This window comes from Pleurodeles waltl, chromosome 12 (assembly GCF_031143425.1).
Source record: "Pleurodeles waltl isolate 20211129_DDA chromosome 12, aPleWal1.hap1.20221129, whole genome shotgun sequence".
Taxonomy (NCBI): domain Eukaryota; kingdom Metazoa; phylum Chordata; class Amphibia; order Caudata; family Salamandridae; genus Pleurodeles; species Pleurodeles waltl.
The window spans coordinates 638,861,793-638,876,890 of NC_090451.1; the positions used below are offsets into that span (position 1 = coordinate 638,861,793).

Here is a 15,098-nt window from a genome sequence, read left to right on the forward strand (position 1 = left end):
ATGCAGTGGTGTTACCAGCTGGGTTCCAGGAGGCATCCTTCTAACAGAAACGTATATAAAGCATATAAAAACATATTAAAAAAATAGGTACATGTTTGATTGTGTATTACTGCAAATATAAATTTCCAAAACATTCGTTTTATCCTGAACACTAGGGTCTGATTTAGAGTTCGATGGCCATGTACTCTGTCACAAACGTGACGGATATATTGTTTGTCATATTGTAAGTGCATTATATTCAGTGACACTCGTAGTGCAGTAGGTGGGTAACCTATCTGTCAAATTCTTAATGAGGCCCTAAATATTTTTGCACATATTGAGGAGGTCTGTCTTACTGTGTGTGTGTGATACAGTTTTAAACTAATTACTTTTGTATATTTCACAGTTCTTTCAGTCGCAGGCTGGGAACTCGTAGCACTATAACTAACTATAAGTCACTATGTTCCACTACACCATCCAGTTTCATGTCTATGACTGGATACACAAACAGACATTTGTAGTGGTTGCATTAGCTAACTGAGCTTCAACTACTTTAAAGAGTACATTTCCCACTGATGAAATTAACTTGCTTTTAGTTTTCATTTAAGGTGTTTTACAGTTTATGTACATCTACTGGAAGATGAAAGGCCAACCTATATCTCTATATCTGTACGGACTTAGAGAGCACAGCTAATCATCAGCGATGGTATTGTTAAGGGGCTCAGTCGAACAGCCAGGTCTTGAGTCCTTTCCTGAATTTCAGAAGAGAGGATGAGGCCCACAGGTGAAAGAGGAGGTCGTTCCAGGGTTTGTAGTGAAGTAGGGGAAGGAGCGTTCTCCACTGTTGCTCTGGCAGATGCGGGGGATGTTTCTGAGGGAGAGAGAGAGAGGTGGAGTGCATAAGTCTGAAGGGTTGGTGGAAGTTAAGACTGTGGTTGATGTATACTGGTCCTTTATTGTGGAGGGCTTTGTTAGTGTGGCTCACCACCTTGAATTGACATCTCTTCTGAATGGGGAACCAGTGGAGCTCCTTTAGGTGGAGGGTGATGTAGTTCGGTTTCATGATGTCGAGGATGAGTCTGACTGCAGAGTTCTGTATGGTACGCAGTCTCTTCAGGAAGTTGCATGGTGATTCCTACGTAGAGTGCGTTGCAAAGTCCAGCCAGCTGGAGACTAGGGCTTGAGTAAAAGTGTTTCTGGTGTTGACGGGGAGCTATTTGAAGATCTTTTGGAGCATGCAAAGAGTTAGGAAGCAGGTGGAAGAAACTGCGTTGATCTGTTTTTTCATAGTAAGCTTGCTGTCCAGGATGATTGCAAGGTTGCGCATGTGGTATTTCCGGGTGGGTGCTGGTCCAAGTTCTGAAAGGCACCAGCCATCATTTAACAGGGAGGTGTTGCTTTGGAAGATCAGCACTGCTGTTTTCGCTGTATTGAGTTTTAGGTAGTTATCTTTCATCCAGTCAGCAATGCCCATCATGCACCTGCGGAAGTTGGCCTTCATGGTGGTGGGGGGGGGCATGGTCTTCTGATAGTGAGAGGATCAGCTGGGTGTCGTCTGTGTAAGCTATGATGTTAATTCTATGGGGTCTGACGATGTTGGCCAAGTCGGGTAGGTAGATGTTGAACCGTGTGGGGCAGAGTAATGAGCCTTGGGGGACACTGCAGATGATGTCCGTGGGCTCCGAGGTGAAAGGTGGTAGGCATGGATTCTCTGTTTTCTTCCGATGAGGAAGGAGGTGATCCACTTGATGAGGGTGTTTCCTTGGATTCCGATGTGATGAAGCCTCTTGATAAGGGTGTGGTGGGATACACTGTTGAATGTTGCTGAGATGTTAAGGAGGATCAGGGCTGCTGTTACTCCCCAGTCAAGCAAAGTTCTGATGTAATCAGCAGCAGTGATCAGGATGGTTTTGGTGCGGTGGTTGGTGTGAAATCTTGATTGGGTGGGGTCCAGAAGGCTGTTGATTTCCAGGTGTTGTCGGAGTTGGCGGTTGACTGTTTTTTTGGGGACTTTGGCAGGAAAGGGGAGCAGCAAATTAAGGCAGAAGTTCTTGAGTTTGCTGGGGGTCAGCAAAGTGTTTCTTGAGAAGGGGTTTGACTTCTGCATGTTTCCATACTTGTGGGAAGGAGGCCGTGGTTATGTATGAGTTAAAAATGGCATTGAACTTGCTGCTGATTATCTTGCCCTGAGGATGAAAATGTGGTGGGGACAGGGGTCCGCAGGTGGTCCTGAGTGGACAGAGTTCATGATGGGTGTGGTGTTGAGTGTGGCGAGCTGGGCGCAGACAGTGAGCAAGTGCTCAGAGACCTCATCGGAGTTAGCATCCATGGAGCGAGGAGGCTAAGGGTGTCATCGGTGAAGGGTTGGGGTGTGAAGCTTTTATAGATGGTGGAGATCTTGTTGTGGTAGAAGTCCGCTAGGTAGTCACAGAGTTCCTGGGAAGGAGTGATGTTGCTTTCGGTGGCTGAGGGGGTTGGAGAACTTTCTCACGATGTCGAAGAGTTCCTTGCTGTGGTTGGAGCTGTTTTCAGTGCAGACGGCTGGGTGCTCCTTTTCTTCTTTTTTTTTTTTTCCAAGTAGTTCTTGGTATTGGTTGAGGGACGACTTCAAGGTGACTCGGTCTGTGGGCTCTTTGCTGGGGCTCCATTTCCTTTGTAGTTGCTTGCAGATGCGTTTCGTGATTCTCTGTACTGTGGTGTACCAGCTGGCTTCTTTGGTGTGTCTCTTAAGTTTGGTGGCCTTCATGGGAGCGACTTTGTTGGTGCAGTCGGTGATCCAGACGGAAAAGTTCTTCACAGCCTGTTCTAGGTTGGGAGCGGTGTTCGGGCAGGAGGTACTGAGGTCATCGGTCCACTGGCTCTCTGATACTTTGTTCCCACTCTGGTGTGAGGTGCTAAGCGGCTTGGAATTGATGCTGGAGGATCCTGTGATGTTGAAGTGGATTATGGCGTGGTCTATCCAGGTGAGCTTGGTGACATGGCTGTATTTGACTTTGTCAATAGCCATGAAGATGGGGGAGTAGCGTGTGTCCTGCGTAGTATGGGAGTTCGGTGACTTGTTGGTTGAGGCCAATGTTGTTCATGCTTTCAAGGAGGTTGGTGGTGTTGGTGTCATTGAGGCTGTCGAGGTGCAAATTGAGGTCTCTGAGGAAGATGTAGTGTTTGGAGTCGATGGCGAGCGGGGCGATGTATTCAGGGATGGCGTCTCAGAAACTGGGGTGTGGTCTTGGAGGTCTTTAGGCAAGGGTACCTCTGATGGTGGTTTTGCAATCGATTTGGAGCTGGAAATTGAGGTGTTCACGATCAAGGTGGTGTAGGCATGCAACTGTAGTGCAGTGTATGGTTTGTTTCTGGATGATGACGATTCCACCTCAGTGTTTGTTTCCAACAAAAGAGTTCCAGAATATTTTGTGCTTTTTAGGCACACCTTTAATCCCACCCACACTCATGTGACCCACCCCACCAGACTTAGAATCACTGTTCCAAAGTGTCTTTTAATGCACTTCAACCGCAGCCTATCTCCCTTTTGCAATTCCCCGCTATCATCTTGGAAAGGGAGTTTAATACGCAACGTTCCACTTTTGTGGAAAATAACATTTTTTACATACTGATGAAGTGGCTTGCTGCCACCTCATGGTACTGAGATGGTTTTGCTTCAGTCAATATGATGTTAGTTCATGTAGGCAGGGCAGCGGTAGTGCTTGTGGGTCTCAGTGTAGCATTTCACACAGTCTTCCATTCTGCATGTAACCAGTCTTATTGTTGGAGATAGGTCTGTGGACTAGCTGTCTTCTTTTTTTGAAAGAGAGGTCTTTCTCAGCCTGTTCTGTTGAATCTATTTCTTTGTTCTAGGTCATTGGTACGTGGTATGCAGCAAAGCACTTTGTTGAGGACAGTGTTGTTCCACAATAATCTTAACAATTGGCCAATCTTACTCAAGGATTTGGGTTCTCCCTCATGTCCCATGTAGATGACCTATTGTTGTGCTTTTGCAGATAAGTCTTTGGTGCTTCTGACCGCTTTCATGCATGGTCATCAGCAGTGGCCCTTTGCATGACAAAGGGCTACCTTAAATTGAACAGATCATTTTTGGAATCTCCTCTTTAGTTTGGTTGCTCACGTGGTGGTCTGCACAGTTTAGGTGCCAATTTTCTCCCCTTTGATTCTGAAAAGAATTTGGGAATTATCCTAGATGCATCTTTGACCTTGTAAATAAATCGGTGCTACCTCATTTCTCGGTATGTAAGGTAGTACTACTACTTACAATAGACTATCGTCCCTCTGTGGCACAAGCTGTGATACTTTTGCAGATTTATTTTTGCACTAATGTTTATATTGGCATCTTACAAACACTGTTGCAGGTTGTACAATTGATCCAAAATCTTTTCAGCAGGCTGTTTCTAGGTCTGCCCCTGTGCTGACACGTCTCATTATCTTAGTACACTTCACTGGTTGCCTGTTGAAAAGCGAAGACCTTCTGTATCTGCCGTTGTACCCTGCAGAACAGAGGCCCCGCCTCCAGAGAGTGCAGAATCACTTGGTGCAGTCCTAGAAGCGCTCTTCGTTCTGCTGAAAGCAATGTGACAACTGCTTGCTGCATTTTTCATTCCCCCTTTGACGGTGGTGATGGGGGGAAAGCTGCCTTCTAACTGGCTGCCAGATATTGGAATTCCTTACTTCCTCAAGCCAGACAAAATTTACAATTTCATAAATTCAGGAAGGGCTTGAAAACACGTTTTTCCTGCTGAATCCTTTCCACTTTTTTCTGGCCCAGAGTCAGGACGCCTTTCCGGGTAGCTGTTCCAAATTACAAATACCTTTCATCATCATGATGCAATGCATGTAGACAACATTTGTGAATGCCTGGGTTTGCGTGTGTTGGCATATTAAATTCAGACTTATTGGCTATTACGATGTTTGTATAGGTCTGGCATAGAGATACCTTTATCTTTCTCTCCAGAATCATGTTTTTCCATCCACCCATCAGAGCACACAGCATTGGGCTGTGTACTTCATCAGTTTGCTCTCTTAAACTATGAGTGACAACTTTTTGCCTCATTAGCTGTGCATAGTCACCTGTAGAGATATGCACTTCAGCGCCTGGGCTAGGGTCCATGGGTTTCTGGTCCCCTCTTTATTTTTACTTTTTATTTTTTTTGGCAACATTTTTTTTTGCATGTTTAATAATAATGCAATGCAGGTCTATTGGCTTTGTCAACACCTGTTCCTAATTCGCACACTCCGCTGAGTCCCCAATTCCTAAGGGTGTCCAATGAGGTGTAGGTATGGTTGACAATACTTTCCATCTTTGCTTATTCATTCTTATTAGCTCGCCTATGTTTATAACGGAAATCAGAATACTCCGGCAGTGCGTACCTACTATGGGCGTGCATTTTGCTTATGGATCCTTTTGTTTTGTTTTCCAACTCCTTCATATCCCATGATGCCTTGTAAAAATGTAAAAGTGGCATGGTGTAACATCATCCCAAGCACACTTCCATATTCCCACCACCTGAAAGATGCCCTGAGTGGGGGGTAAAAACAACAGCCAGAGATTTCTCTTTTATATGATATTAGACTCAGTGACTGGGATCCTTTTGAAGCATTCCAGGAAGAGGAGCTCTCCTCACAGAAACAGAGGGCCGAACAATATACTTTGAGAACCCCTCAGGCAGGAGGCAAGAAAAGACTCATTGACCTAGCAGAAGATGCAAGTACTGGTAACTGGGAACCATGTAGGATGCTGCAGAACGGGAAACTCCTAGAACAGCAGCAGGTGAGCCTGGAGACTCACTTGGAAAACAATCTGTAGGTACTGGGCCGGGGAGGAGCCAGGAAACCCACTAATGGAGTGTGTGCTTAAACCTGGTTAACTGGGGTCCCCTGTAAGTATTCTCGAAATCTTGTGATGACGTGGTTGGTGGGTCAATGACTTCCTAGATGTGTAAAGGGCAGGTGCTAAGACACTGTATCTACTACTCTCCTTAAAACACACATTTCTTCCCAGACCACACCGAATGCTGGGAGCCCTACTCTGTTCTATTGTATGCTATTATATACCCTTCTTTCTTACTCCAGTTCTGCTGCCCTCTTAAACTGTTTATTTCTTACGCCCCCCTTCCCACTCCCAACCTTGTCCACTGACGCTAGGCTTTTATTCGGGCCAGGGGTTCACCTGCATTTATGACCTTATTTTTGCATTATCCATAGTACCATCTGCTCTGTGTTTCTCCGCCCCTCCTACGTACCTCCCCTTCTGCCCTGTACACACCCCCCTCCTTTTTTTGTCTCCCTCTTCCCCTCTTTTTTTGTATACCAGCTGATGACTGTTTCTTATCCACTGCTAAGTAGAATAATGTACTTTGTATTCCAATACTGTTATATCTCCTCAATAAAAACAACCCCCCCCCCCCCCCCACATATTTCTTTTAAAACACAGAGGATCACTCAGGGAAGCGGCAAGCTGGGTTAGTGACTTCCTAGATAAATTTGCTAATGCCCTAGATATTTCACCCAGTACAAAGTGGTAAAAAAAAGAGGTTAACCTGCAAGGAACTAACAAAAATACACATATTGTTGTCGTGGCGAACCAGCAATGAGAAGGAAGCATGTTCAATGAAAATGAAGAAACGCGAACCCAGTAAATACTGTTGTAGGTATTTGATTGCCCATTAGTTTTACATTCCTTTTAATACGTGTGGAACTTCAGATTATGTGGTAGAAGATTACAGTTTGTAGCTAGAACAGGATGAGATGCCTAATTCACCTTTGAGAGTACAGCTCAAGTGCCCGAGGCATAATATGGCATTTTAAAAGGAAACATGAAAAGTGGACAGATGAGCACACAGTCAGAAGACAATACGCTCCTGGTGTTGGGGCACCACCACACGTTTGAGTGTCTGCTGGACTGTGCTTGGCTCTCTTTCTTCTTCCTGCCAAGGCATCCATGGAATCCAGATCTGTCCCAATCACTTACAATCCACACCCAGGAGAAGGGCTTATTGTTCTTGGATATAGTATATTTTTGACGGCCTTATGTGGTTCACCTAGGATCAAATTTACTGTTGCTTTAGTTGCCAGTTTGCCCCGCAAGGTTTAGAAGGCAAATTTAGATGCGTGGAAAGTCTTGTCACTTACTGACTAACATTACACCTTCTTCGAAAAAAGACGAGAGATTTCAGGGTTGAGAATGCAGTGGAATAAACGATCCTAGTTCAAACGGATCCAGTGTGGATATGTGTATGTATTTTCGAAATTGTTTTTGTGTACACAATTAATCACGTCCTTCTAATAATATTAGTACCCTGGTTGGAAAATGTTCTTTGGTTCCTTGACAAAAAAACAGTCAGTGGCTCAGGTCTTGGCCCGTACACCTCTCTGGCAAAACAGCTATCGATCTTGTTGACCAGTTTTCAGAAAGCTTTGTGTTAATTGCATGACGGGAGTTTGCAAAGGCAGTGGTTCTTTGTTTTTCAACTCACTATTTAAATCAACAGACAACAAAAAAGAGCCTTTTGGCACTAATAAATGGAAGGACTCCCAGTGTTTGGGGCTTCCCTCTCCTTCTTTGTTGGAATTTGCTGGGCATTTCAGACACCTGGAAGATGTTTCCCTCCTCCTTGTCCAGTCACCTCTTTGCCTGTATCAAGAAATTCCTTTGCTGAACCTGTTGAGCTTTATAAGGTAGCACATTGTATCCTTTGGATCCTTAATGTAGTCTTGTGGTTTTGACACTATACTTTATTGAATCGTGTATGTCCCTATGTCAGAGTGAAAACTTTCTAGATTTGCTTTCTTGAAACCTACACCAGCAGAATTGCCAGGGCCTTTGCATAGTACATCATGACAAGTGTCCCTACTATGATGACTAGTGCATGGGAAGGATGGGCTTGAGATTTACTCGGTGAAGCAGTTTCAAGTGCACAAAAAGAGTTCCACTGGCTGTGATTCGGGGAGGTTTGAAGGGATAAGAGCTAATAGATGTGTTGCATCTTTGGTTGGAGTGAGACTTGCCTAATACATATGGAGCAGGCGGATTGGCCCTTTTCTAAAGTTGGGCTTACTGTGCAAACTTGTACTTCTGTTGTGGAAGGTTATGTGGGAGTTCAAATGTGATCCTCTTATGGGTTTTTTGTGGCGGTACATTTTTGACAAGAGGCTTGTAGTAAGGCATGTGCTAGCTACATATGCATTGCGGAGATATGTTGAAAGAGTGCAGGTGGGTGATGTTCTTAAATACAGTGGTGGGAATATAGTTCTCCCATGATAAACTTGCAATAATTCGTACTGCATAAGGGCAGATCACCTAAGCATGTAATCCTGCAGGGCGCAGAACAAGCAGCTCTGATATTTTTTCCTAAGACTTGAGCATGTGAACAAATGTTAATTTTTCAGGGCAAACGTCCAGGTGTGTGTACTGCCAAGGAGTGGAGCATACAGGTGTGTTCCTCCGCAACGGTACAGGAGCGGCACTCGCGAGCATGTGTTCTTGTTAGGGCCAAAGTGTGTGGACTTGTGCTCCAAGTAGTTTGACTGTGTCCCGAAACACTGCGTAGACATGTTTCTAATGAGTACTGTTCCCTCCAGTAATTCTTTGCCTTGGAACAAGTGCAGACTGAAACCAGGAAACATTTCAGTCACAATGTGAATGTGTAATACGGTGGCACTTACATCCCAAGATGTCATACTGGTTCGTGCACCACTGATTGAAAGTTATGACACAAGTCGCAAAAATTGCACTCCCAAATCACATTTCCCATTCCTGCACACGGTTTTTGGGACACATGAACGTGTTATGAACTGTGCCCATTGAATCCATTAGTCATGCAAATTCAATTTTAGTTGTTTTTTCCCTAGGTCTATGCGTTTCTGTAGTTTCATCATCATAAGTAAATGAATGACCTTCGGGGTTTTAAAGTCACCCTAAGTATTGATGACCTGTGTATATTATGCTTACGCGTTAACCATGACAGCTGGAAATGAGATGCTGGCTTATGCAAGACCTTGAAGGCCTGGTGTTCTAGAGGGAGGAAATGAATGGATTATAGGGCACGTTTGTTCACTGATGCCCTCGAAGTGAATAATGGGCCCAGGGGTCCTCTGGTGTGTTCAGCAACAAACAAGTAACCTCGTCTTCCTAGAATTTCCGTTACCTAAAAAAAGATGTCATTTTCAACAGACTGGTTTGAAAAGTTAACCCCTGTCCTGGAACATTAAGTTGAATGGCTTTAGAAACATGTTCTAAGCCTTGCAAACGATGCATCAGAGGCAGGTACTTTTCTGATCCGGTGCCTGTGACACCCACAGTGGCCCATTTAAAATCTTTCAAAAAAGGCAGAGTTCAAACCAAGCGTGTCTCTTCAACAGCAGAGATCAGGAACTGAAATATCGTGGGCGTTTCCTAGTTCCCCAGAGCTGGCCTGCTAAAGAGCCAACTTCAAAGTGAGAAGTGGTGCCGGAAATGAGAGTTGAGTGGTATTGGCGTTTATCCTGTGGTGCAGTCTGTGGACTTAATGGTGCCTGAAAGCCACTGAGTGGGGCCATCTATACTTACACCGAAGTCCATCGAGCCCTCTTATGCACCTAAGCCAAGTTATGTTTCCAAAATTGTTGTACCTGCTATAAGGGAGGACTCTTTTTGCTCTGAAGATCAATGTGATCTTGACAAGTGTAATGTGCATGTGCCGAGCCAAACCCCTTCTACGCTGAGCAAGGGGAGAGAAGAAATACGTCAGTGGAGTGAATGTGATCCTCAAACACATAGGGGAAACAGGAGGGCCAGGCACTTCTCCTGAATGTTTGGTGAATGAGATTGTAACTGGCACTTAGTATAGTTTTTACATTTCTGTTTGCACTGGGTTTTTAAAATTTTAGACCACCTAGACAAAAGAGGCTTATGTACATGATAAAAGTAAATGCTAAATTACACAGGTGATCTTGTAATGAGACTCCTTCTCCCATTTTGCTGAGGTTTTCAGGAATCTGATTGATGTGGCAGAAACCATCCGATGCACCAGGAACTTTCTGTGCCTTGTAAGAATATGCTAATCGAGGATGATCCATTTTACTTCAAAATAAAATTGACTCTAGTTATGTAAGTGGCATTCTCTAGGGAAAGGCCTAATGACTTCTCAACTTTGCCACCAAACAGAGATTCCAAATAATGGAATCTATGACAAAAAGGCCTTTGTGTCATGGTCTCTTTCTTTAAGATGGCGTTATTGCTGCCAGCTAGGTGGCAAGATGTAATTATCACTTGTAGTGGCGGAGGACCACATATTTACTGCTCGGGTATTTAGCTCGTATTGCATGTCCTTTTAATCTTGCAAGAGTTGAGGTTGAATTTATCAAAGCGAGATGACCACTGGGCACTTGACATAACAATAATTGTTCAAATTTAACCTTGTTTGGGGCCGAAGTTTCATGTCCAGTACTGAATAAAAGGTCCACGTACTCAGAGACTTGGTTTCTAAGGTGGAGAGTGACCTACACCAGTGGGCTCAAGCATTTGCGGTAACTCCAGACGTGCGCAGGTTCCCTGAGGAGGATTAGGGAGCTGGCACTGGGCGTCATATTCCTGGTGTTAGGAGGGACACTCTACTGGCTCTAGAAGGGAGTGCCAGGGAGAGGTGCACCCCAACGGAGAAGCCCTTTTTTTTTCTTTTTTTACTGAGTATGGAGTCACCCCAGAGGAGGGTAGGTTGAATTTCAGAACCAGTCAGATATTGTCTAACCAGATGAGGGAACATGTGGGGTACTTTTCCAAGGCACTGAGTGGTTGGGTGAAAGGTAGTATGGCTAACACACGAGGGGCTGAACAATTTGATGCTGGAAAGCATATAATCAGTCACAGTTTTCCAGAGTTATGCCAGCACCTGGTGGAGTGTGAGTTCTCTGACCCCAGGGAACTTGCACTGGAGGCAGACCTCTGGGTGAGTGCCCGAGGGTCTGAAGAGGCATTGGAGGAGTAATTCTAAGGGGAGTGGCTCTGGTCTTTCCCATTGTGGGGGGGGGGGGGAATTGCAGTACCCCAGACAAGTCCCAGTGTGGTAGGGGGGAGAAGAGCCCCACGTCCATTCCAGGAGTAATCCAAGGGTTAGGCGTGGGCAGAGGCCCATGGTGCCCTATCTTCAGCCACAGTGCTTGGATTGCTCTCAGATGGGGCTCTTGCATGGGGACCTGTTCTGTACCAGGATACCATCCACTGTTGGGAGTCCCATATTGTCAGGAGAACTTGGAGGGAAGTGGGGCGGTCACAAGCGTCCCACCAGTTCTAATGTCTGGCAGCACCACTCCGGAGGGGAGGGTGCAGAATCCCAGATGAAGGGGTGAGAGGGGGAGGCAGTTCCTAGTGGGAGGCCCAGTGGGTCAGGGGTTACCTGCTCTGAGGTCAGAGCACCCCAGGAATGACCCAGGTGACACCACATTTTGCTTGGGAGGGCTTGATGCGCTGTCAGATTGACAGGGGTCGAGATACCCTGCACCAGACAGACTCTCACAGGGCACATAGTAAAGGTGTTTCCCTTGGGGTTGGGGTGGTTGTACTCCTCTGGAAGTCCTGGGTTGCCAAGCAAATGCTCAGTCTAAGGTTACAGACCTTGGGTTGGGGGGCCAGTTGCAGGATATCATTCCTGAACTAGTGGGAGACTTGTGCAGTTTTGGCTGCCACAAGCACCCTGACTTTTCTGGAGGTTCTGCTTCCAAAAGGAGGATACAGAGCACTGGGAAGGAGGGTAGGGGGAGCAAGGATCCACCCCTGACTCCTGTCCAGCCTAAGGGTACAGACCCTGGGCTGGAGTCCCAGTCTCAAGATACCACCCCTGAACTGGTGGGAGGGAGAATAGAGTGGCTACCACCCTCTACTCTGAGGAACCAGAGAGGTTAGAGAGCCCTGGAAGGGCTGAGGCCTGGCTCTCATTACCGACAGTTGTCAGTGGCCACTGTGGGCTGCTGTCCTTATGGACAGAGTTACTCTTTGGTTGGGGCCTACTAGTATACATATGTGAGCAAAGTAAAGTTAGATCTTGCTCATATGGAGTCTGCAGGTGAGGAGAAGGATTCCCCATGGGTTAGCTTAGTGGGCCCTGAGATTATGGACAGAGGACTCCAAGTGGGTTCAGAAAGGCATAGAAATGGAACGCATCTCTACTGTTGTGGGCCAGGGTCCATCATCTATCGCCCTAAATAGGGAAGTCCATCAAGGTATTGATTGATCTGCCCTGGCTTTAGGCTCGAAGGGGGTTGTGTTGGACCTGGCCTTTTTTGCAGGGTTATGCCCAAACGTTTTACCTTTTTTCTCCTATTTTTCTGACATGTTTTTGTTGGCCATAGGACTCTGAGCACTTTACCACTGCTGACCAGTGCTAAAGTGCAAGTGCTTTCTGTTGAAATGGTATTGGTGAATGGTTTATCCATGATTGGCATATTTGATTTACTGGTAGGTCCCTGGTGGAGTGCACTATGTGTGCCCAGGGCCTGTAAATCAAATGGTACTAAGTGAGCCTGCAGCACTGATTGTGCCACCCACATGAGTAGCCCTGTAAACATCTCAGACCTGCCACTGCAGTGTGTGTGCAGTTTTAAACTGTCATTTCGACCTGGCAAGTGCACCCACTTGTGGGGCCCAAATCTTCCCCTTTTCTACATGTAAGTTACCCCTAAGTTAGGCCCAAGGCAGCCCCATGGGCAGGGTGCGCTGTGTTTAAAAGGTAGGCCATGTACTGGTGTGTTTTGCATATCCTGATAGTGAAATACTGCTACATTTGTTTTTCACTGCTGCAAGGCCTATCTCTCCCGTAAAGTAACACTGGGATTGCCTTGAAATATTTGTTAAATGGGATTTCCTAATGAGAGCATATAGAAATATAGAATTTGGGTTCTCTGAACTCAAAATGTAAAAATAAAATATATGTTTTTGTGAAGTTGATTTTTGAATTGTAAGTTTGAAAATGCCACTTTTAAAAAGTGGGCATTTTCTTGCTTAACCATTCTGTGCCTCTGCCTATCTGTGGAATTCACATCTGGGTCAGGATGACATTTGAATTGTTTGTGTATCACTCTAGACAGTCACACAAAGGGAGCTGAGGTGTGCCCTGCATATCCTGATGGCCCCACACCAGGCTGATGGTGGGTCACACAAAGCAGTATCCACCTCCCCCCCCCCCCCCCCCCCCCTGGAGTGTGTCTGGGTCCAGGGCAGGGAAGAGGGGGGGTCTTATGCACTACAAACTTCTCTTCGAAGTTTGCCTACTTCAAATACAAAAATGGGTATAAGTACCGGACCTCGGACACCACAGAGTTAGAACACTTCTGGACTGAGGACATCTGCCAGAAAGAAGAGCTGGATGCTGCAGGGGGGACTGCCATGCTGCCTGTTGCTTTGTTGCGCTGGCCTGCTGCTTCTATCCTGGGAGTGAAAGGACCAGACTTTACTTTCTACATCCTGCTTTCTAAGGTTCTCCAAGGGCTTTAACTGACCTTGCCTCCTGTTAAGAAGTCTTAGGGACATTAAAGATTTCATCTGCCAGTGCCTGGGCTCTTCTGCTGGGAGTCCTAACTTGCCACCTGGTGCCAACTCCAGTTCCTGGAGCCTGGAAGTGTAAGCTGGTGACCTGAAGGAGAAAATCCATGTACTAACGTGCCGCAGCTGAAAAATAAACGCTAAGGCTGCGGAATCGACACAGCGCCTGTCTTGTGGCTGAAAAATTGACGCAGCACCTGCAGAATCAACGCAGTGCGTGTTTCACCACGGTTCCATCATTATTGTGTGTCTGTATTTTCCATGCATCATTCCTCGGCGTCAATTTCTTATCAACCCACGCCACAGTAAGGAACAGAGGCTGCATGTGCGGAAATCAACACATCGCCTTTCCTGCGAGGAAAGAATCCATGCATCACCTCTCCTGCCAGGAGGAAACTGACTTATCACCTCAATTGTGAGGAAAGAATCAACGCATCACCTCCCCCTGCGCAGTAAGGAACCAACGCATTGCTTTGCTTTGATGGTGCCTCACCTGCCCTGTGGCCCGCATCATCTATGTTTTTACTTATCCAAGGTACTTTGTGCTAAAAAGATACACCCATTGCTTCCTATGGACTAAGACTCATTGAAACCTTTAAGAAGTAATATCTTTACTTTTCTATGTTGGATTTTTATTGTTTTGGTCTTCTTGTACTCAGATAGATAGATATTGACTATTGTTTTAAACTAGTGTGGCATACGTTTGTGGTGTATTCACTCTGTTAATGTGTGTGTCTGTTCGAATACATTGTACATTGCCTCTGAGATAAGCCTGACTGCTTGAGCTAAGGTACCAAGAGGGTGAGCATGGGTTGCCTTAGCTGTGTGGCTCCCTTACCCTGACTAGAGAGAGGGTCCCTACTTGGACAGGGTGCAATCCACTGCCAACTAGAGACCCCATTTCTAAGTCAGCGTTTTCAAATGGTGGTGGAGCATGCTTCTGCTACTCTTATGGACCGTGCAAGCCGACATGTTACTCCTAGGGGACAGGCAAACGGATGCCTTTTGAGAAAGTGTGTTGACAAGCAGTCGGTTGATGATTCCCCATCCCCTCTGTGCATTCCAGAGTCACCTGCTGCTTTGTCAGAGCCCTTTTGGATCTCTGGAAGCCTGGATGGAGCAAGGTTATCTAACTTACACAGAGTACAAAGGGAATTTATTTAATTACTAAACTAAAGCCCTCTAGGGGTGTAGAAAACCCAAGGTGACCCATTATTGACCACTCTTGTCTACCACTGTAATTCCTGCTGAAAGAGGGAGCCCATTTGTTGAACAGAAATGAGGGATACGAACAGTGGACATAATTAGAAGTGGCCTAGTCATGTCACTGAATGGACATACCATGGCCTGCCACTTTGCACCACAGCCCCTTGTCATTCACATTTCTGGGATGGGCATGAGCCTCTTGTGTCTTAAACTCAAAATTTTGAATGCATATAGTAGAACACAAAGAAATGGTTCACTGTGACTTCTGAATGCTCGTCCACCACTCAACAGTAATTAATATTCCTTCCTCTCAGCTGCCAACCAGTCATGCAGGCAGGGCCCACATAGTTGAACTAAGCACTTCTTAGATCCATAATGGGCTCTTTGATAAGTA

At 45.8% G+C, this 15,098-nt stretch overlaps 1 protein-coding gene across 2 annotated transcripts in view; it reads left to right on the plus strand.

The window, feature by feature from the left end:
• DENND4B (DENN domain containing 4B) overlaps window positions 1-15,098 on the plus strand; it is a 167,109-nt gene that overhangs the window by 33,168 nt on the left and 118,843 nt on the right. The gene's annotated exons all lie outside the window — the stretch shown is intronic.